The 23,550-nt window shown below is 39.1% G+C and overlaps 1 protein-coding gene and 1 long non-coding RNA gene across 4 annotated transcripts in view; one reads left to right on the top strand and one right to left on the bottom strand.

Annotated features, from left to right (window-relative positions):
* The window catches only part of LOC117077217, a 94,951-nt gene extending 86,313 nt beyond the window's left edge, over positions 1–8,638 (bottom strand). The window contains exon 1 of one of the 3 annotated variants that reach the window (XR_004434701.1): positions 8,120–8,638. This is a non-coding gene — a long non-coding RNA (uncharacterized LOC117077217). The remainder of the gene's footprint in view (positions 1–8,119) is intronic. The other 2 variants (XR_004434703.1, XR_004434702.1) reach the window with 2 other exon arrangements.
* A 7-nt stretch (positions 8,639–8,645) lies between these two features.
* Positions 8,646–23,550, top strand: part of ZC4H2 (zinc finger C4H2-type containing) — a 120,787-nt gene continuing 105,882 nt past the window's right edge. Inside the window, exon 1 of the mRNA XM_033200848.1 lies at positions 8,646–8,760. The gene's annotated coding sequence lies outside the window, so the exon portion shown is untranslated. The remainder of the gene's footprint in view (positions 8,761–23,550) is intronic.

Raw genomic sequence — 23,550 nt, forward strand, 5'->3', positions numbered from 1 at the left:
AGAATTGGAAAAAACTACTTTAAAGTTCATATGGAACCAAAAAAGAGCCCACATTGCCAAGACAATCCTAAGCAAAAAGAACAAACTTGGAGGCATCAGGCTACCTGACTTCAAACTATACTACAAGGCTACAGTAACCAAAACAGCATGGTACTGGTTCCAAAACAGACATAGAACAATGAAACAGAACAGAGTCCTCAGAAATAATACCACACATCTACAGCCATCTGATCTTTGACAAACCTGAGAAAAACAAGAAATGGGGAAAGGATTCCCTATTTAATAAGTGGTGCTGGGAAAATTGGCTAGCTATAAGTAGAAAGCTGAAACTGGATCCCTTCCTTACTCCTTATATGAAAATTAATTCAAGATGGATTAGAGACTTAAATGTTAGACCTAATACCATAAAAACCCTAGAAGAAAACCTAGGTAATACCATTCAGTACATAGGCATGGAAAAGGACTTCATGTCTAAAACACCAAAAGCAACAGCAACAAATGCCAAAATTGACAAATGGGATCTAATTAAACTAAAGAGCTTCTGCACAGCAAAAGAAACTACCATCAGAGTCAACAGGCAACCTAAAGAATGGGGAAAAATTTTTGCAATCTACTCATCTGACAAAGGGCTAATATCCAGAACCTACAAAGAACTCTAACAAATTTACAAGAAAAAAACAAACAACCCCATCAAAAAGTGGGCAAAGGACACGAATAGACACTTCTCAAAAGAAGACATGAATACAGCCAACAGGCACATGACAAAATGTTCGTCATCACTCGCCATCAGAGAGATGCAAATCAAAACCACAATGAGATACCATCTCACACCAGTTAGAATGGCCATCATTAAGAAGTCAGGAAACAACAGGTGCTGGAGAGGATGTGGAGAAATAGGAACACTTTTACACTGTTGGTGGGATTGTAAACTAGTTCAACCATTATGGAAAACAGTATGGCGATTCCTCAAGGATCTAGATCTAGAAGTACCATATGACCCAGCCATCTCATTACTGGGTATATACCCAAAGGATTATAAATCATGCTGCTATAAAGACACATGCACACGTATGTTTATTGTGGCACTATTCACAATAGCAAAGACTTGGAATCAACCCAAATGTCCCTCTGTGACAGACTGGATTAAGAAAATGTAGCGCATATACACCATGGAATACTATGCAGGCATAAAAAAGGATGAGTTCCTGTCCTTTGTAGGGACATGGATGCAGCTGGAAACCATCATTCTCAGCAAACTATCGCAAGAACAGAAAACCAAACCCTGCATGTTCTCACTCATAGGTGGGAACTGAACAATGAGATCACTTGGACTCTAGAAGGGGAACATCACACACCGGGGCCTATTACGGGGAAGGAGGAGGGGGGAGGGATGGCATTGGGGTTATACCTGATGTAAATGATGAGTTGATGGGTGCTGACAAGCTGATGGGTGCAGCACACCAACATGGCACAAGTAAACATATGTAACAAACCTGCACATTGTGCACATGTACCCTAGAACTTAAAGTATAATAAAAAAGAAAAAAAAAAAGTTTATCGATAAAAAAAAGAGCAGAAGTAGTAAATAACATGCCTCTAGCAACTCTAGTATTAGGTGTAGTTGTGCTCTATGGACTGCTTCACCCTAGTTGTAGTCTTTAACAAGTTAACCTTGTAACTTTAACAAGTTAGCCAGACCAGAAGTTCCAGTTTATTGTCAGAAGAATTTCATCTCAGAACATCAGAAATGCTGGATTTTAGTGCTTCTTGCATCATAACATAAATAGAACAAATCAGTACCAATATGCATCCATTCATTATATGATTATTATTTCAGAAATGGGGAAGAAGAAGGTCCTGAAGTTTTACTACTTTTAGAGCTGCAGCAACACCATCAACAAAGACTACTAAGTGTAACTTTTAATGCATACTTTACTTTCTTACTCTGATGAATTGATAGGAAGAGTTTGTAAGTGCACAGAATTTACATGCAGATAATATTGGTACTACAGTTTTTAAAACATATGAAAGCAGTTTACCACAACCTGCCTCAATTTTGCTTACATTAAGTGATGTTCAAATCCCTTTTCTTGTAAACAACCCGATACAATTAATGGCTCTGATTAGTAATACAGCACTTAGAAGATTTTTTAAATGCACAAAACCTAGATGTTCCTCCATTCTTGTCACTTATTTTAATTCAGTATCATATGCAGATACCCAGTAAAGAAGCTCCAATACTGCCTAACCTCTTATAGGACTCTGGCTGCTTCTCCCGTAGAGTGTAATTCATTTTTAGCATGATTACTATATATGCATCTAGCCTATAACAAGTTCTTGGTTAGTGGGGCCTGAAATAATGAAATTTTGTTGTACTGTAATCTGGACCCCACTGATTCAGAATTTGTAATAATTCAGAAAGGAGCTGAAATAAAGTGACTTTAGGGTTATTTTTGCATAAAGAGTTTACTAAACAAATTTAAAAACAAGATAGTAGAAAGGATATTAAAACTACTTAAAAGAACAAATGTGGCCAGGCACGATGGCTCACATCTGTAATCCCAGCACTTCTGGAGGCCGAGGTGGGTGGATCACTTGAGCTCAGGAGTTCAAAATCGGTCTAGGCAACATGGTGAAACCCAGTCTCTACTGAAAATAGAAAAACTAGCCGGGCGTGGTGGCGCACACCTGTAGTTCCAGCTGCTCAGGAGGCTGAGGTGGGAGGATCGCTTGAGCCAGGGAGGCGGAAGTTGCCATGAGCTGAGATCATGGCACTGCACTCCAGTCTGGGGAACAGAGTGACACCCTGTCTCAACTTCCCCCTCCCAAAACAAAACAAAAAAACTAAACAATGCTTCCAAGCACCTTTAAGTACTTTAGAAATATTTCTTTACATATAATCAATCCATTGATACACTAACTATAAATCATTCTCATATATTTATTAAATCAAGATCCCTAAGGGATCTTGATCTAATCCTGGTTAATGTATGTACAAGAAAACTATAAAAACTACAGTTCACAAAAAATTTCTAAAATTGAAAACTTCACCCATTTTAGACTTGTTCTCCCTAAATTATTGCAAATTAAGAAAAATTTGAAACGTAAAATCTAAGACTAATTTTTCTCATACCCCTATTTTTTTTCCTTGTTTCTACAGACTCACAGGTATCTGAACCAATTTGGCAGCAACAACTACATAATCCAAGATTAAATCTATTGATAACAAGCAAAAAAAAAAAAAAAAAAAAAAAGTTAATAATGATAGTCCTAAAAGTATGCAGGAAGAGAAACAGAATATAAGGATCTATGTGTACGTTTAAAGATTAAACTTAGCAAGAACCATTACATATATTAGTATATAATATACATCCAGCCCTAAAAAGGGCAAGGAGCAACTTAAAAGTCATGAGACTGGCTTATATACGACCTGTGGAATCAAACTTATTACTTAGGTCACATCCAATATGTCAACTAGTATTCAATTTGAAAGAAAAATAAAATTAATTCCCAAAAAGATGGTAAGAAATGTCACATAATAAAAAATAACTATTTGAATTCATCTGATAAAAGATGCTACATAAATACAAAGCAGTAGTAATAAGATAGCCTGGAAGAATAGAGAAGATATTCCTCTTTATTCTAAAATGAAAAAGTTCCTAAGTATAACTACGTAAAGTTTAGATGGTAAAAACGCAATGAGGAAATCTGAAAGAATCCAAATGAAAAGATCCCTACTTGTATTCCAGAAGGACCCAACCTCTTCTGACTTTTTACTTCCTAGGGTAAAGAAAATAAATTATTTTTGAAATAAAAACCTAGTGATTCAAAAATTGCCTGATTTAGTCACAGTATTTTAAAAGAACCTGGGCAATTCTTCCTCTCAATACCACTTCCAGTCAAATCACCCAGTTTTAAATGCAGTTTATCCAGTCTGGGTTTGGCTTTTTAGACAATCACAGAAAATCTTTCCTAAATAACTTTATAAAAAGATAGATATCTTTTGTGAAACTAATTTAAGGGCCAAAGAAGCAGCTGAAGAGCGACAGTGAGAACAAACCAATAATCCACAGTAGTTAGGAAAACTAGAAGTGAGGTACAGAAAAGTGAGCATAATGAGGAGTTATGTAATTCGAGGCTGTGAAAGGTTATAGTGATATTAAAACTTACTGTACAATGGCTTTAAGTGAATATTATTTTAGAAATATATCCATTTTCACATTATTAATCATGTCAAAATTCAATTTCAGGTTTCAGTTAATATTTATTGCATTTTAAAAATTGTTACAAAAAACTTATTACAGTAGAATACTGTCAGTAACAAAGTTAATCTCCCTGTCAAATCCCAGTGGTGCACTTGTCAATAGGAAAATAAGAATGAGTCAGACTACACGGGAACTTTCAGATACCAAAAGTCTAAAGGGGATTAACAATTCATAAGATATGATATTGAGAGAATGATAACTGTGTATGAGACAGTTCCTGAGGATATTAGTTTACAACTTATATATGAAGGTTTTTGTTGTATTTTCTTTGTGGATAGCACACTTTAAGAAGGAATTCTAGTCTCCACATTTTTTTCCTACATTGAATTGGCTATAGGTATCTTTCACTTAGTAAAAAATGTTATGTTCCAGGAAAACTTGCTCTTAAAAAGAATCACTGGGAAAAAGTCATTTATCTCACAAACTTCCATCATACAATTGAGAGATGTGTGCTCAGCTGGGAAAATTTTTAGTCCAATGATATAATAAAGATCATACTTTAGAATATAATTCTTTTAAAACCACATACTTAAGGAAAATTATAACTTATAGATGCATCAGTGGTACTTAATGTAATACTGTCCTACCTCCAGATGCAGTCATTAGGTAAAAATATTGAGAATGAGCCTATTTTACTTAACAGAAACTGACAGTTCTTTACCCTATTTTACATGCTGCCACCACTGAGCCCTAGCAATTTAACTAAAGTATGTACCTGCCTCAAATCACCATAGTACTTACAATTTGACATACAAGGTAATTTTAATTTTCTTAGCAGTTTCCCTCCTTTTTCCAAAGATCATCCCTTTGATACTGTCATAAGACCGGAAATGTACAATACTAACTTAGCAAAAATGATTTACTCCAATGCCTTCTGAATATACTTTGTTATCTGTTAACTGGTTAATTTCCAACAATAATCATAGCTGTTTGCTGACTGTGTCCAGATAGGCCATTCTGTTCTCTAATAACTTGTTTATTTAATAGCTGATGTTCTAAGTAGAGGATGTTCAAAATAATAATTATATTTGTTGAGCCTAGAAACTATTTGCTACTGTGAATTAAAGTTAACTTTAATCAAAGGAGACTATTGCTGGCAGCAAAAGATACCAAATAAAAGGTACAGAAGTTGTATAAATCCTCAAAAATTTCAAGTATATTGTTCCTGAGAGTAAATCTGTGAATTCTTTACATTGGAATTCTAATATGTGAATTTATGTTAGGAGACATACCTCTCTATGGATAGAATAACTCCATATCTTGTTATTTTTCTATGTGTAAATGCCAAGTTACAATGGCTGACTAAAACCTAGGAGACAATTAGTCATCTGACTAATTTTCAATATAGCAGAAGGATGTTAGAAATGTACCAAAACAAGCTTTGCAGAGGTTTGTAATTGCAGTTTAAACATTTATGTTAGTTGTCAATTATTAATACATACATTATTAATAACATGATATTAGAACTTTGACAGACATCAATTTGTGGGACTCTGATGTACCCCTCCCTTTGTTTTCAGAAAATGATAGCAATAGCAGTACTAAATGTAGTACTAAAAACTAAGTTATCATATACTAATGGATCAAAATGAATGTTGCATATAAAATTTCCCTAATTTATTTTATCAAGAAATAGTCTTTGGAGCATATTAATAATTTAAGGCTGTACTAATCAGACCAGTGTTGTATGAAACACTCAGAATATAACCGTCTCTTAGTGGACAGTAAAAAATGTACAGGTTACAAAAACATGTGAACTTAACACTCTACCTACATCTGCTTAGAAAACATTCTCAATTGCCTCAGGTAATAGGATGATTATTTTAAGCCTGATTTCTATAGCATGTATATCTGTGAAATTATATTTAATTTGTTAATTTAGTATATAGTTTATCATAGAAAATTATGCCCACTACAAAGAAGTTAATTGCCACTGACAGTCCTCTTCTCCTTTAGGTTTATCTAGGAGAAAATATGCACAAGGATTAGAAAATCAAGTGCCTTAGCTCACGCTATGCTGAACTCTTCCCCCTTCTAAGAAAGCGTATACTTCTATTAAGAACCAAATCAAGTATGACTTTCTCTACAAAGCTTTCTCAGACAAATCCAGCCTACAGTAATCTCCCTTTACTCATAACTCTTTTAGTCCTTATTCAACATGACTCTATGTTCCAATTGTTGACCATGATGTCTCATATATGTATTTTCCTTTTTCTAATGGGTAAGCAATTTACCCAACAGGTAAACTGCTGTTTCTCTTCTATTCTCCACAATACCTAGTATAGTAGTAGGCATTCATTAGAAGCTAGAAAATAAAAACTCGTTGAAAGTCACTTAAAAAAAAAAAAAAAAAAAACTTCATTCCAGAGTTCACTGATCAAGTGCTTTGATAGCATTTGCAAAATAAGCCATCAATTTCATTTTATAATGTGGTTATGACACCCTAGGTAAATGCTCTTAGAGTATGTGGCACCTTCATAGCCATACTCATTTCAATGGAATATTAGATTGGATTCAAATTACTGCCAGGTTCTCTAAGTATGTGAAGGTGAAGAGCAAGTATTCATATGATACACTATTATTCCAAATAATTCAGACTTAAATTCATCAAAAGCTTTTCCAAAACAAAACAAAAAAAAAATTACCTTTGGAGTCTAGCAACTAGAAGCATGTCAGCTTGCTAACGCACAAAACAAACAATACTCTCTGAGGTCCAAGATTATTTTGCAGTGGTACTAGAATTATATTGTGCTTTAATTCAAACTATACCCCCAAAGAACTTCAAACAACATGAAAGCTCCCAAAGCAAAGCATTTTACCCCAAACTAATAAAGTTTGCAGTCTTGACAGATTCATCCAATACATTTAATCATAAATGGCATCTATATATCCTTTTAAAAAATCTTTAGCTCAAAAGCGTTTACAAAGAAAGGAAAATTTAGCTTTTCCATTATTACGCTTCTTTCTCGCCAAGTCTTATCAGATAAAAGAAACCTGAAATGGCTTAAAAACCATAGGGAGGGAAAAGAACGCATCTTTTATTGTCTGCTTACAGAACTATCTTCAACTGCAGGCTACCTCAGGAAGAACAGATATATCACAACCCATCCTCGCTTTTATTTGGGATATTTTAGGTTTCATCATCATATTTATAATAAAAAAGAAGTATGCCATTCTCGATGAAAAGTAGTTTGTAAAACCAGTTTCCCCTACTATCAATCAGCCATTCTGCCTACTTCTCAAGTTTGATGGCATTTTAGAAGTCAAGTGGAGTCTGTGTTTGTTTTATTGTTTTTATTATTTAATATAAGTACTATCTTCCTAACGTACATGTCAGGAGTCAGAAGCCAGGCACAAGGCTTTCGGGAGCTCTCAGCACACGAATAGCAACAACACTGAAAAGTAAGGGGCCACTCCAGCTATCTGTTCAAGCCTTGAGGCATGGAGCGGCAGCAGCCCGGGGAATGGGCTCCTGAGAAGCCCGCGGTCAGGCTGAGCCTCCTGAGAGCGAGAGCCAGAGCGAGGGGAAAGGGGCGAGCACGGCACTGGGAGAGTCTGTCCACGAATCAGGAACCAGGCTGCGTGACTGTACGTAGAATTATCAGCATCTATGGCATCTAAGAAGCAAAGCCAGGCCTTAAGCACCCACCCCGCATTCCTGGACGCCAGGGTTGAGACCAAAAAGTGGTGGCTATGAGAAGGAAAACTACCTCGAAGGGAATAGAGAGCTGCGAGCAGATGTGGGAGAGGCGTCAGAAGCTTCTGCAGGCGAAAGCAGCGATTCGCTCGCCTCCCGGGGCCCCGGAGGCCGGAAAGGCGCCCTAGAACCGAGCGAGTGCGGTGCCACTACTCACCCCTACTCTCCTATGGTCCCCGTCGTCGCCCTGCTCGACGCAGCCCCTGCAGGGGGGAGCCCCTCCCCCGCCCGCCGCCGGGGGTGGGCTCGGCGGGCGAGAGAAGGCGGCGGCGCAGGTGTCCAAGAGCCGGGGCTAGAGAGAAGCTGGGTGCAAGGGAGACAGCTTGGTGCCTTGCGCTCCGTGGCGCCGCCAACTTCACCACCATCGACGTGGAGGGACAAAGGGAGACGATGAGGGGCAGGCGCTCGCCCAGCGGCCCGGACCCTCCTGGGGTACTAGGCCTGAGCCTCTGAAGTGACCGCCGTTCCCAGTCCCCTCAGCAACGCGACCCCCAGGCCTGATTCCCGTCCCTGGGCCCCCCCGGCCACAGAGCAGCGGCGGCTCCCTCTTGGGGCCGCGGTCGCATCTGCATCCTCCTGCTCCTCCTCCTCTGGCGCCGCTGCCTACACACACAGCCCCGGCGCGGTTACCACCGCGGCGCCCGACCGCCGTTGCCTAGCAACTGTGCGCATGCGCCCCACCCCTGTCGGCGACTGCTGCCACCGCTGGCGCCGCTGTCGGAGCTCAGACCAGCAGGCCTGCGACCTAGAAAGTGCTCAAAACCCCACTTCCTAAGGCCTAGAAGGAGCGACGTGAAGGTAAGGGTGGGTGAGGAGAGGTCCAGGATGCTCTGCAATTCGAGAGGCCCGAGGACTTGGGGTACGACAGTCTCTCAGCCCCTCGACAGGCACCTCTGCGTTTAATTAAGAGTGACAGTACCAACAACCTCACTACTTGTCTAGCTGCCTTTTATTTGCCTTTTATTTTATTTGCCTTTTATTTTATTTGCCTACTTATTTGTCTTGGCTCCTCCAATTCATCCTTCACAAGGGCTGCCAGGGTAATTTTCTAAATAACTTCTCTATGTCACTGGTCTGCATAACTCAGGTGGTTAAGGGTCACCTCCCTTAATAGGGCCTAACAGTTATTTACTACTTCAACAGCATACTCTGGTATGCTGTTGCAGTAGTAAATGCTTAGACTTGTCTTTCTGCAATTTGTTCTCATACTTGTACCAGTGATCAAATGAAAAGCTAATCTCACTTCCTTCTGGCTTAGAGAATGGGCTTTGAAATTACAGCCAAATTTGAATTTCTGCTCCACCACCAAGTAGCTCTGTTTCCTTGAGCTAGGATTTTGTTTTGTTTTGTTTTGTTTTGTTTTTTTGAAACAGAGTCTCACCCTGTCGCCCAGGCTGGCGAGCAGTAGCGCCATCTCGGCTAACTGCAACCTCCTCCTCCCGGGTTCAAGTGATTCTCCTGCCTCAGCCTCCCGAGTAGCCATCACGCCTGGCTAAATTTTGTATTTTTAGTAGAGACAGGGTTTCACCATGTTGGCCAGGCTGGTCTCAAACTCCTGACCTCAAGTGATCCGCCTGCCTCCACCTCCCAAAGAGCTGGGATTATGGGTGTGAGCCACCGCGCCCAGCCTGAGCTGAGATTTTTAACCTGTCTGAATCTGTTTCCTTATCGGTAAAATGGGGATAATTATAATACCTATAGAGTAGTTATGAGGATTAAATGGAAAAGTGAATGTAAAGCCTTTAATATACATAACTTACTGTGGCTCAGAGTAAGCACTTAGTAAAAATTGGAGTTATTTTTCAGTAGATTCATTATCTATAATAAAGGAGAAAGTACAGATTCCCTAGCTTAACATTCAAAGTCCTCTAAGATCTTGCCTCTTATTTTTCTAGCCCTAGCTCCTTCCACGCCTCCTTAGGCACTCAGCCACAGATCAGTTTTTACCTTTTCTGAGATACATCTAGATCTATAAAGTGATTAGACATCTTTCCCAAAGGTTCACAAGGTAAGAAATCTGCATAAACCCTCCAGTTAATGAACATGTAAATATCCAGTGATTCTTCCAAAACTGCACTTTTTAATTTTAAAATATTGACACTGAGAATTGGCATGTAGGCAATGGCTGTGTACAAACTTGTGTGATATTCTAGGGACTTATTTACTTGATGTTTTGAGATTAGGTTTAGAGTTTCTGTATTAAACTTAATACAATATGTAAACATATTTACAAAATGTGCCCTGCTGGATGTTTATTTGATAATATTTAAACATTTTAGGAAGTGTAAAAATAGCTACGCCATGTGTAAAAACTCTAAGAAGTCCTATGATAAGTGCCAGTGAAACATTAGTAGAGGGCTGGGCACGGTGGCTCACGCCTGTAATCCCAACACTTTGGGAGGCCGAGGTGGGCAGATCACCTGAGGTCAGGAGTTCAAGACTAGCCTGGCCAACATGGCGAAACCCCTCTTCTACTAAAAATGAAAAAATTAGCCAGGCGTGGTGGCACTTGCCTGTAATCCCAGCTACTTGGGAAGCGGAGACAGTAGAATCACTTGAACCTGGGAGGTGGAGGTTGCAGTAAGCCGAGATGGCACCATTGCACTCCATCCTGGGCAACACAACGAGACTCCGTCCCAAAAAGAAAGAGAGAGAGAGATAGAGAGAGAGAAAAAAAAGAAACATTAGAGGAGAGCTCAAATGGACTGTCACACTAAAATGAAACTTTATACAGATCAGCCAAAAAGTACTGAAGAAAGAGAAGAACAATTGGAAAGGGGAAAAGAGTGAATCACTCTAGAACTAATTAAATAGAAGTATCAGATTGGACATCATCAACAAGCTGTAACCAGTGTGGAGGACCATAACATAGGGAATATATTACAAGTATAAATGTAGCAATGAGCTTGGATAGAGTTCTCACACAGCTCATACCTTTCCTTCCATATGGAACAGACATGCCTTTCAGGTTCAAAGGAAAACAATTCCGTAGTGTTCAGCCTTTTCTAATGACCATCAGTAACTCACGGGGAAGACTTTTTACAAAATTTGCTTATATCTTCTAAAGCCTGTATTTTGCCACATAAAACGTACATTCTCTGTTCACTTATTGAACTAATCACATTCTATCACACATTTTTTAACAGTGAATAGAGGAATACATATATAAATCCTGCTGATCATCTTTAATTCTTCTGTGTTCCTTTCTAGATAGAGAACTGTGTCACTGCTGTACTTAAACTCCTTCAGTATCTTTCCTGGGGTTTCAAGATAAAATCTCATCTCCTTTGCCCACATCAGTGCGTCTGCCTTACTATGATAGAAAGGTAAAAACTCCTATAACAAACAGACCTCTCTATGTCAACATGGAAAAAAAAAGAAAGCTGATTTATTATCGAGTAAGCACAACAGAGTACATGCATATAAGTAGCCTTCAAGAGACTGCAAATTCAAAATGAAATTCTACACAACTTATATATTACAAGATACCAAGTCCACTTGAGAACTGAGGCAGCTATTTGTTTAGTTAATTGAATTCTTCCAACAGAATAATAAAACTTTTCTTACCTCCCCAAAGATACCTCTCGTCTTCCTGAAAGACAAATGGTTACACCTTGAGATGGGCTCCTACATTAACTTTGAAGACATGTCTTTACATTTCAAAGAGAAATGTGACCTTGACCTTGAACATATGTGTGTGTAGTCTCTCTGTGGTCTCTGGAGAGATTTATCTACATTCCAAAAGTTAGAGAAAGGATAAAGGTTCACTCTGCCTTGCAAGGAGATACATTAAGAGCTAAGGGGGAGAAAATAATCTCTTTCTCCTTATTCACCTTCTTTTCATTTCTTTTTTTTTTTTTTTCCTTATTCACCTTCATTTACCTTTACAATTACAAATCAGTGAGTTCTTCAAAAACAGAACTCTGTGCTGGCACAGTAGATGCACCTAGTAAATCAAGAGTAGATCTTCCTTGAATAAATAAAGTCATACAAAGTGTCAATAGATGAGTGGGAATTTGCCAAAGGGGGATAAAAATATCCCATGCAAAGTAAAAAGTATATTCAAAAGCCCAGAAAATTTGAAAGTGCATGACGTATTCAGCAAAAGTAGAAAAGTGTGACGTATGCTTATTTTATCTGTGTTTATGAGCCGGGAAGTGTAAAGTTGTAATGGAGTTGAATATAGAGAAGTAGATTGAGCAAAGATTGTGAAATGCCTTGTATGCCACGCCAAAGTTTGGAAAAGGTCTATATCTGATGGCTAAATATGATGTTAAAGAAAATTTTTTCATGATACTTGTTAAAGATGGTAAGAAAGACTTAATTCAAGGAGGATTATTGTTATGGAGTTTTACAGTAGAGGAGAGAGATGAGGCTTAACTCTGAGTCCAACAAGGGGGGAGTAACATTTATAAGTGGGAATTTATAAACAAGGAGCAGAGTGGAGGCGTCAGTTAATGGAAAATTACTAAGAGGAAACACTAATTCTAGGAGTATTCTTGCTAAACCAACTTGATGAAAATCTTGCTAAAGGCAGACCAGGGTAATAAGATATCAGGGGTGGGAGATGAGATATCTAATCAGATATCCAGAATGATCAGATACCAAGGGTAGGTGTTTTCCACTAAACTGACTCAGCAGGATTCTTGCTAAAACTGAACTAAGCAAGCCAAGGACAGAGCCCAAGGTCAGAGCTTAGTTGAAAAGAAGGCTCACAAGAGCCTAACTCAAATTTGGTCAAGGAGAGAGTCTTTGTCAGAGGCAAGGTACTATTACTTGTTTAGGAGTCTAGCACAAATATTAAACAGTGCTCCAGCCCCAAAGAGCTTATAATCTAATGATGCAGGAAGACAAGTTAATAAATAATTTACATAAATGAAATCAAATTGACAGATGTATTTGTGGGAGAGGGTATGAGATTGGCAATAGACTTTGAGTGAAGTTTCTGAGAAAGCTCCTTGGATGATTTCATCTTGACATATAACATAAAGGGTCAGCTAGACACAGTGGCTCACTCCTGTAATCCCAGCACTTTGGGAGGTCAAGGCAGGTGGATTGCTTGAGCTTGAGACCAGCCTGGGCAATGCAGAGAAACCCAGTTTCTACAAAAAAAAAAAATACAAAAATTAGCTGGGTTTGGTGACATGTGCCTGTAGTCCCGGCTACTTGGCAGGCTGAGGTGGGAGGATGACGTAAGCCCAGGAGACAGAGGTTGCAGTGAACTGCAGTTGCTCCAGTGCACTCCATCCTGGGCAAGAGAGCCACACCCTGACTCAAAAAATAAAAAAATAAAGAGTCTCCAGAATTGAAGTAATTCCCAGAATTTCAGACCCTTGAACCCTTTGTGTCTGTATGCTATAGGTCTTCATCTTTTGTTTACTGTTTCTATTCAAGCTCCTCTGAAGAAAATCACTATGACCTTTTAATGCAAATTGATGTTACCACAGATTTAATTTCTCATCTCTGAACTACTTCGCAATCCTTTTTCATGGTCAGTCCTTCTCCAGTTCCCCTCAGCTATTTCTCCAAACTTTAACCATTCTCTACTATGACAGATGACCTCATCCTTCACTCAGCAAATCTGCCACCCAACTGGTGACTTTATTACCTATGTTACTTAAAAAAATTGCAGGTAACAGGAATTTTTCTCACCTACAATCTGCATCTGCTCCAGTATTATACCTTTATTCCTCCAGTCTCACATAGACTAAATCTCCTATTTGAGCTCCTGATCTTTGTCTCATCTAGCACCGTACAGGTCTTACCCACTTTTTCTTTCTATCTCACGTACCTTACAACTCTCCCTCTCAACTACATTATTCTCCTCAGCCTGTAAACATACTCAAGACTCTTCCGTTCTTAAAAGACATACTCTCCTGTGATCCTGGAGCCTCCTTCAGTTTCCTGGAAGTGTCTCCTGTTACCCTATCATGTTTCCTTCTCACCCAGAGGTCTCAAAAGTGGTTATCTTACATTCACTGCCTCTATTTCTTCACTTCCCATTCACCTTCCAACCACTGTAATAGGGATTTAACCTCTACCTCTCCACTAAAAGCTATTTTGTTAAGAACACCAGTTACTGACAAATTTCCCTACGCAATGGACACTTTTCAGTACGTTTGTTATTGGACCTCACTGCTACATATGATAGTATTTATCATTTGGGTCTGCTTGAAAGTTTCGACTCCACTTGATTCCAGACATACATTCTCTGTCCTTTTCCTTCCTCTTTATCTTTTTTATTTATATAACTTTCATGGACTCTTCTCCTTCAACCTACCCATTAAATGTTAGTTTTCCCCCTCCCATAGTTCCACTTTTGGCCTATTTCTTTTGTTCTACTCTCCATGCTCTATTACCTGCACATGGATGACTTTAAAATATATATTACTAGCTCAGACCACCATCCTGAGATCTAGATAAGTTGGTCCAACTGTCCACTTGACATCCTGACTTGGATGCCACCCAAGCAGTTCAAATTCAACCTGTCCATGCTTGAATATATTTTCCCATGCTAATGGGTTATTTGTCTTTTGGGGGGTAGATTCCCCAAAAATTTCCCCAAAGAGAGGCCTGGCACAGTGACTCATGCCTGTAATCTCAGCACTTTGGGAGGCTGAGGCAGGCGGATCAGGAGTTCAAGACCAGCCTGGCCAACATGGTGAAACCCTGTCTCTACTAAAAATACAAAAATTAGCCAGGCATAGTGGCTCACATCTGTGGTCCCAGCTATTTGGGAGGCTGAGGCATGAGAATCACTTGAACCCAGGAGGCAGAGGTTGCAGTGAGCCGGGATGGCACTACTGCACTCCAGCCTGGGCGACAGAGCAAGACTCTGTCTCAAAAAAAAAAAAAAAAAAAATCCCCAAAGGGAGAGCCTGGTATTGTCACATAATGATTTCACCTTCTGACAGAAACAGATTAAATGACTGGATTATGATCATTTTATGTGAGTCAAGCCAAGACTTCTGTACCTTTTCCTGAAAAATAAGCTGCATATATGCACCAAGGAAGAATAAGTTGAATCACTAGAATTGAAACTTCATGAAGACAGGGATTCTTGCCTACTTTGTTCACTGCTGTATCTCTAATGCTTAGAATAGTACCTGCCACATAGTAGGCTCTCAATAAATCTTTGTCGAATAAATGAATGGATGAATTTCTATATCCTCTTCTTAAAGGCCCTTTAGGAATTCCACTGGATTGTAGCAGCTAGCTAGCTAGCTAGATAGCTGGCTAGATAGATATAGATAGATATCAATGTGTATACATAGATTAAGGAGGTATATATCTTTTTGTGTCTGAAATAGGACAAAAGGAAATTATAACTGCACTTCACCCAGATTTCTGCCTATTGAAAGGAAAGAAAAAGGAGGGAGGGAGGGATAAAAACACTATATCTGCCTCTTGGAATAGCCATTTGGTAGTTCTTCAGCTCTTCCAGATGCTCAGATCTCTGCTTTAGGAAAATCTCCTTTGTACTATGCCTTCAGTTCCTGCATGAGGAATGTCATCTTCTGGAATCAAGACAATTCAGGCAACTGAAGATGCCCACTTCAAACAGAAGGTTGATTGGTACCTCATTTGGCATTATATTCAATAGTGAATAAAGGACACGTGAACCCCTTTGCCTGAGCTCTCTCTCTCTCTCGGTGTGCTGAAATTTCTGTCTCACTGATACCAAACAAAGCAAAGTATGATCTAATCCCAAGAGTGGATGCACTTCCAAGTTTGGCAGGCCCCCAACGGTCCTATCGTCCCTCTCTGGGTAGGTGTATTTTACCTTGTCTCCTAAACGAAACACATAAAGGTCACCTCAGACTCTCTTTTCTAACCTCCTACATCTAATTAAGTTAATAAGCCTTGCTGATTCTATCTCCTAAATAGCTCTCATATTCATTCATCATTCCTTTACACCTGCACCATCACCAGTTTTGCCCTAATTTATTTATTTCCTTCTAATTTTTTTCAGGAGTATTTCAGCAACTTTCTAATCAGGCTCCTTACCTTCGTTCTTACCTCTCTTCCAAACCATCTTCTGCACTGCTTCTTGAATAAGTTATCTAAAAATGCAAACCTTATCACATTCTCTCTCTGCTTAAAAATGTTTCAGATCTATTCCCCATTCCTTATTGATTACACTTCAAACTCCATATTACTTTTCATAATCTGTCTCTTTTCCAGTCATATCCCCTACCATTCTCTACATTCTACTTCATGCTCAGGAATCTAATACTCCTTGCAATTCTTTGCTGAGCATCACCCTTCTTGGAGCTTCTCTTTCCACCACTTCCATCCTAATGTTACTGTAGAAGTTTTTAATGTTATGTGACCCATTGGCCACAGTTAACCAACCAATCTGGAACTATTATAGTCCTTCCTTGGGAATCTGGAATCTAGATTAAGATATTTCATCCTGGTCTGGTTGCTTTCTTACGCTGAGCAGTATAAACTTCATAGCTGTTGGCAGCAGCCATTTTTCTACCATATGGTCTGGGAAAAAAGAAAATGCTGGTCTGCTATAAAAGATGAAGCAGAAACATAGAGAGATGCAGCAATGAGAGAGGGAGAGAGTTCAGATAGCAGTTGAGTTCCTAGCTGCAGCTTATTCCTTGAAGCCCACCTGCCTTCTTGTTTTTGGGTTCCATAAGACACTCCTCTATCCTTGTGCTAAATTCCTTTTGTTGCTCAAGCTAGTTTGAATTGAGTAACTATACAAACATTCTGCTCTCCCATATTAAGCTGCTTAGCTCTTCTGTATCTTTGCTTATTCTTTTCCCTTTGTCTGCAAAACAGTAGTTATTTCCACAACCGTTTTGCCTGAATAATTTATATTTGTAATGGCCCTTTACCTGTATCCAGAAGGTACCTATATTTCTACTCTGCCCTTACTTCATTCCTTCCTCCCCAAAGGGAAATATTTATATTATAGGTCAGATGGCATGACACTGATTAGGTCAGATTTAATAAAGGGTAGGGTCGATATTTGCAAATAGGTCTCATGCCCATCATGGTCCTTCCATTCCTATTCCTCCTCTGTCCCTGTGGGTGGATACTGTAAGAGGGCCAGGGCCTATCTTGAGGCAGTTTCAGCAATATTCTCTTTCTGTATCTAAGAAGACTGGCATCAATTCAGATTTATGTGTTATGTGGCTGGGTCAGAGAACACTAACATTTGGATTTGAGCTTGGGGACAGGAATGCCATTAGGGAGCCTCATTAAGGCTTCAAGTGAGCCACTTTTTAATCACATTTTCCCATAGCTCTATACAGAAAATATTTTGTGCAGCATCCTATGTTTAGTAATCAGAGTTGCAGCTGGTATTTGGAGGGAAAGAGATTCTCTCCTGAAATAGGATATCCTTGGGGAATGTAGACTGAAGAGGAGAGCTGCACTTAAGCTAGATTAGAAGGCAGAGTTCCACATGGAGAAAGCAAAATTCTCCTTATGGCCTCTATGGATAAAAATGATTTTGGTTTGCATATTTTGGGGCATTGGTTGGAGGGATGGCATCTTGCTTTCCCCAATCCCACTCTCTCACCCGGAGCTGAGGAGTGGTATATTTCTCCAGAGAGATCACATCTTTTTGTGGCAGGAATCTAAATGGCAGGAGAAATGTTTATATTACCATTTAGATAACCAAAGTCTGGAGAATTCAAAATCTGAAGGAAAGCAATGCGATTATGGATGTTTGATAAGTGCCAATAGTAGCAGCACAGAACTAGTAAAGATTTGGAGCCTGGGCACTATATTGAGACCTCGTCTCTACCAAATATTTTAAAAAACTAGCCAGACATGGTGATCACCTGTGGTCCCAGCTACTTGGGAGGCTGCAGTGGGAGGATGGTTTGCACCTAGGAGGTGGAGGCTGCCGTAAGCTGTAATTGTGCCACTGCACTACAGCTTGGGTGACAGAGCAAGACCGTGACAAAAAAAAAAAAACAAAAAAGCAAAAAACAGACCAACAAAAAAACCATGGATTTGGAATTTCATGAAGTTTTTAGAAAATAAATATGGCAGCTCAACCGCTCTCTCCACAAGTAATTCTCTCAGTTGAATTTTATTTTATTTTATTTTCAGCTTTTATTTTAGATACAGGGAGTACATGTGTCGGATTGTTATATGGATATATTGTACCAAAGTGATGAGCATAATACTCAATAGGTAGTTCTTCAACCCAAGCCCCACTCATTTTCTCCCCTCTCTAGCAGGTCACAGTATATATTATTCTCATGATTACATTCATGTCTACTCAATGTTTAGTGGCAACTTACAAGTAAGAATATGTGGTTTTCTGTTTCTGCATTAATTCGCTTAGGTTATGGCCTCCAGCTCCATCCATGTTGCCGCAAAGGACATGGTGTCAATTTTTTATGGCTGTGTGGTATTCCATGGTGTATATATACCACATTTAATTGATCCCATCTACCAGTGATGAGCACCTGGGTTGATTCCATGTCTTCGGTATTGTGAATAGTGTGGCGATTAACATACAAGTGCATGTGGTTTGTTTTTTTTGTTTTGTTTTGTTTTGTTTTGTGTGTGTGTGTGTGTGTGTGTGTGTTTGTATAATGATCTATATTCTTTTAGGTATATAGCCAGGAATGTGATTGCTGGGTCAAATGGTAGCTCCACTTTAAGTTCTTTGAGACATCTTCAAGCTGCTTTCCCCAGGGGCTGAACTGTTAATAATTTACATTCCAACCAACAGTGTATAAGTGTTCCCTTTTCTCTGCAGCCTCAACAGCATCTATTGTTTTTTGACTTTTTAATAGTAGCCATTCTGACTTGTGTGAGATGGTATCTCATGGTGGTTTTGACTTGCGTCTCTCTGATGACCAGTGATGGTAAACATTTTTTTTTTATTATACTTTAAGTTCTGGGGTACATGTGCAGAACATGCAGGTTTGTTACACACATATAGACATGCCATGGTGGTTTGCTGCACCCATCAACCCATCATCTACATTAGGTATTTCTCCTAATGCTATCCCTCCCCTAGCCCCCACCCCCCAACCCCTGACAGGCCCCGGTGTGTTCTGTTTCCCACACTGTGTCCGTGTGTTCTCATTGTTTAACCCCCTCTTATGTATAAGAACAGGTGGTCGTTGATTTCCTGTTCTTGTGTTAGTTTGCTGAGAATGATGCTTTACAAATTCATCTGTGTGCCTTCAAGGACATGAACTCATCGTTTTTTATGGCTGCATAGTATTCCATGGTGTATATGTGCCACGTTTTCTTTATCCAGTCTATCATTGATGGACATTTGAGTTGGTTCCAAGTCTTTGCTGTTGTGAACAGTGACACAATAAACATACGTGTGCAAGTGTCTTTATAGTAGAATGATTTATAATCCTTTTGGTATATACCCAGTAATGGGATTACTGGGTCAAGTGGTATTTCTAGTTGTGGATCCTTGAGGAATCGCCATACAGTCTTCCACAATAGTTGAATTAATTTACACTCCCACCAACAGTGTAAAAGTATTCCTATTTCTGCACATCCTCACCAGAATCTCTTGTTTCCTGACTTTTTAATCATCGCCACTCTAACTGGCATGAGATGGTATCTCATTGTGGTTTTGATTTGCATTTATCTGATGATCAGTGATGATGAGCTTTTATTCATGTGTTTGTTGACTGCATATATGTCTTCTTTTGAGAAAAACTGAAAGCATTCCCTTTGAAAACCAGCACAACACAAGGATGCCCTCACTCATCACTCCTATTTAACACAGTATTGGAAGTTCTGGCCAGGACAATCAGGCAATAGAAAGAAATAAAGGGTATTCAATTAGGAAAAGAGGAAGTCAAATTGTCTCTTTGCTGATGTCATGATTGTATATTTAGAAAACCCCATCATCTCAGCCCAAAATCTCCTTAAGGTGATAAGCAACTTCAGCAAAGTCTCAGGACTACCATTGACTTTCTTCACAGAATTGGAAAAAAACTACTTTAAATTTCATATGGAACCAAAAAAAGAGCCCTCATAGCCAAGATAATCCTAAGCAAAAAGAACAAAGGTGGAGGCATCATGCTACCTGACTTCAAACTATACTACAAGGCTACGGTAACGAAAACAGGATGGTACTGGTACCAAAGCAGATATATAGATCAATGGAACAGAACAGAGGCCTCAGAAATAGCACCGCACATCTACAACCGTCTAATCTTTGACAAACCTGATAAAAAGAAGCAATGAAGAAAGTCATTGGTAGCTTGATGGGGATGGCATTGAATCTATAAATTACCTCAGGCATTTTGGCCATTTTCATGATATTGTTTCTTCCTGTCCATGAGCATAGAATGTTTTTCCATTTCTTTGTGTCCTCTCTTATTTCCTTGAGCAGTGGTTTGTAATTCTCCTTGAAGACGTCCCTCACATCCCTTTTAAGTTGTATTCCTAGGTATTTTACTGTCTTTGTAGCAATTGTGAATGGGAGTTCACTCATGATTTGGCTTTCTGTTTGTCTGTTATTGGTGTATAGGAAGGCTTGTGATTTTTGCACAGTGATTTTGTATCCTGAGACTTTGCTTTCAGTTTTTACCCTTTCAGTATGATATTGGCTGTGGGTTTTTCATAAAGAATTCTTATTATTTTGAGATGTGTTCCATCAATACCTACTTTATTGAGAGTTTTTAGCATGAAGGGTGTTGAATTTTGTCAAAGGCCTTTTCTGCATCTATTGAGATAATCATGTGGTTTTTGTCATTGGTTCTGTTTATATGATGGGTTACATTTATTGATTTGCATATGTTCAACCAGCCTTGCATCCCAGGGATGAAGCCAACTTGATCGTGGTGGATAAGCTTTTTGATGAGCTCCTGGATTTGGTTTGCCAGTATTTTATTGAGGATTTTTGCATTGATGTTCATCAGGGATATTGGCCTGAAAGTTTCTTTTTCTGTTGTGTCTCTGCCAGGTTTTGGTATAAGGATGATGCTGGCCTCAAAAAATGAATTAGGGAGGCTTCCCTCTTTTTCTATCGTTTGGAATAGTTTCAGAAGGAATGGTACCAGCTTCTCTTTGTACCTCTGGTAGAATTTAGCTGTGAATCTCTCTGGTCCTGGACTTTTTTGCTTGGTAGGCTATTAATTACTGCCTCAATTTCAGATCTTGTTTTTGGTATATTCAGGGATTCAACTTCCTATTGGTTTAGAGTTGGGAGGGTGTATGTGTCCAGGAATTTATCCATTTCTTCTAGATTTTCTAGTTTATTTGCGTAGAGGTGTTTATAATATTCTCTGATGGTAATTTGTATTTCTATGGAATCGGTGGTGATATCCCCTTTAACATTTTATATTGCAGCTATTTGATTCTTCTCTCTTTTCTTCTTTATTATTCTGGCTGGTGGTCTATTTTGTTAATCTTTTCAAAAACCCAGCTCCTGGATTCACTGATTTTTTGAAGGGTTTTTCATGTCTCTGTCTCCTTCAGTTCTGCTCTGATCTTAGTTATTTCTTGTCTTCTGCTAGCTTTTGCGTTTGTTTGCACTTGCTTCTCCAGTTTTCTTCATTGTGATGTTAAGGTGTCGATTTTAGATCTTTCCTACTTCCCTTGTGGGCATTTAGTGCTATAAATTTCCCATGACACACTGCTTTAATTGTGTCCCAGAGATTCTGGTACGTTGTGTCTTTGTTCTCATTGTTTTCAAATAACATCTTCATTTCTGCCTTAATTTTGTTATTTACCCAATAGTCATTCAGGAGCAGGTTGTTCAGTTTCCATATAGTTGTGCAGTTTTGAGTGAGTTTCTTAATCCTGAGTTCTAATTTGATTGTACTGTGGATTGGTAAACTTATTATTTCCATTCTTTTGCATTTGCTGAGGAATGTTTTACTTCCAATTAAGTGGTCAATTTTAGAATAAGTGTGATATGGTGCTAAGAAGAATGTTTATTCTGTCGATTTGGGGTGGAGAGTTCTGTAGATGTCTATTATGTCCACTTGGTCCAGAGCTGAGTTCAAGTTCTGGATATTCTTGTTAATTTTCTGTCTCATTGATCTGTCTAATATTGACAGTGGGGTGTTAAAATCTCCCAATATTATTGTGTGGGAATCTAAGTCTCTTTGTAGGTCTCTAAGAACTTGCTTATGAATCTGGGTGCTCCTGTATGGGGTGCATATATATTTAGGATAGTTAGCTCTTCTTGTTGCATTGATCCCTTACCATTCTGTTATGCCCTTCTTTTCTCTTTTGAGCTTTGTTGGTTTAAAGTCTCTTAGAGACTAGGATTGCAACCCCTGCTTTATTTTTGCTTTCCATTTGCTTGGTAAATATTCCTCCATCCCTTTATTTTGAGCCTATGTATGTCTTGCAGGTAAGATAGGGCTCCTGAGTACAACACACAGATGGGACTTGACTCTTTATCCAGTTTGCCAGTCTGTGTCTTAATTGGGTCATTTATCTTGTTTACTTTAAAGGTTAATATTGTTAGTTATCTGTGAATTCGATCCTGTCATTATGATGGTAGCTGGTTATTTTTCCCATTAGTTGATGCAGTTTCTTCAGAGCATCAATGGTCTTTACTATTTGGTATGTTTTTGCAGTGGCTGGTTTTGGTCGTTCCTTTCCATGTTTATTGCTCTCTTCAGGAGCCCTTGTAAGGCAGGCCTGGTGGTGACAAAATCTCTCAGCATTTGCTTGTCTGTAAAGGATTTTATTTCTCCTTCACTTGTGAAGCTTAGTTTGACTGGATATGAAATTCTGGGTTGAAAATTCTTTTCTTTAATAATGTTGAATATTGGCCCCCACTCTCTTCTGGCTTCTAGGGTTTCTGCCGAGAAATCTGCTGTAGTCTGATGGGCTTCCCTTTGTGGGTGACCCGACCTTTCTCTCTTGCTGCCCTTAACATTTTTTCTTTCATTTTAACCTTGGTGAATCTGACGATTATGTGTCTTGGGGTTGCTCTTCTCAAGGAGTATCTTTGTTGTGTTCTCTGTATTTCCCAAATTTGAATATTGGCCTGCCTTGCTAGGTTGTGGAAGTTTCCCTGGATAATATCCTGAAGAGTGTTTTCCAACTTTGTTCCATTCTCCCCGTCACTTTCAGGTACAACAATCAAACGTAGATTTGGTCTTTTCACATAGTCCCATATTTCTTGGAGACTTTGTTCTTTTCTTTTCACTCTTTTTTCTCTAATCTTGTCTTCATGCTTTATTTCATTGAGTTGGTCTTCAATCTCTGCTATCCCTTCTTCCGCTTAATCAATTCAGCTATTGGTACTTGTGTATGTTTCACGAAGTTCTTGTACTGTGTTTTTCATCTCCATCAGGTCATTTATGTTCTTTTCTAAACTGGTTATTCTAGTTAGCCATTCATCTAACCTTTTCTCAAGGTTCTTAGCTTCCTTGCATTGGGTTAGAACATGCTCCTTTAGCTCAGAGGAGATTGTTATTACCCACCTTCTGAAGCCTACTTCTGTCAATTTGTCAAACTCATTCTCTGTCCAGTTTTGTTCCCTTGCTGGTGAGGAGTTGTGATCCTTTGGAGGAGAAGAGGCATTCTGGTTTTTGGAACTTTTAGCCTTTTTGCACTAGTCTCCCCATCTTTGTGGATTTATCTGCCTTTGGTCTTTGATGTTGGTGA

Source organism: Trachypithecus francoisi, unplaced genomic scaffold (genome assembly GCF_009764315.1).
Source record: "Trachypithecus francoisi isolate TF-2019V2 unplaced genomic scaffold, Tfra_2.0 Lachesis_group6, whole genome shotgun sequence".
NCBI classification, from domain to species: domain Eukaryota; kingdom Metazoa; phylum Chordata; class Mammalia; order Primates; family Cercopithecidae; genus Trachypithecus; species Trachypithecus francoisi.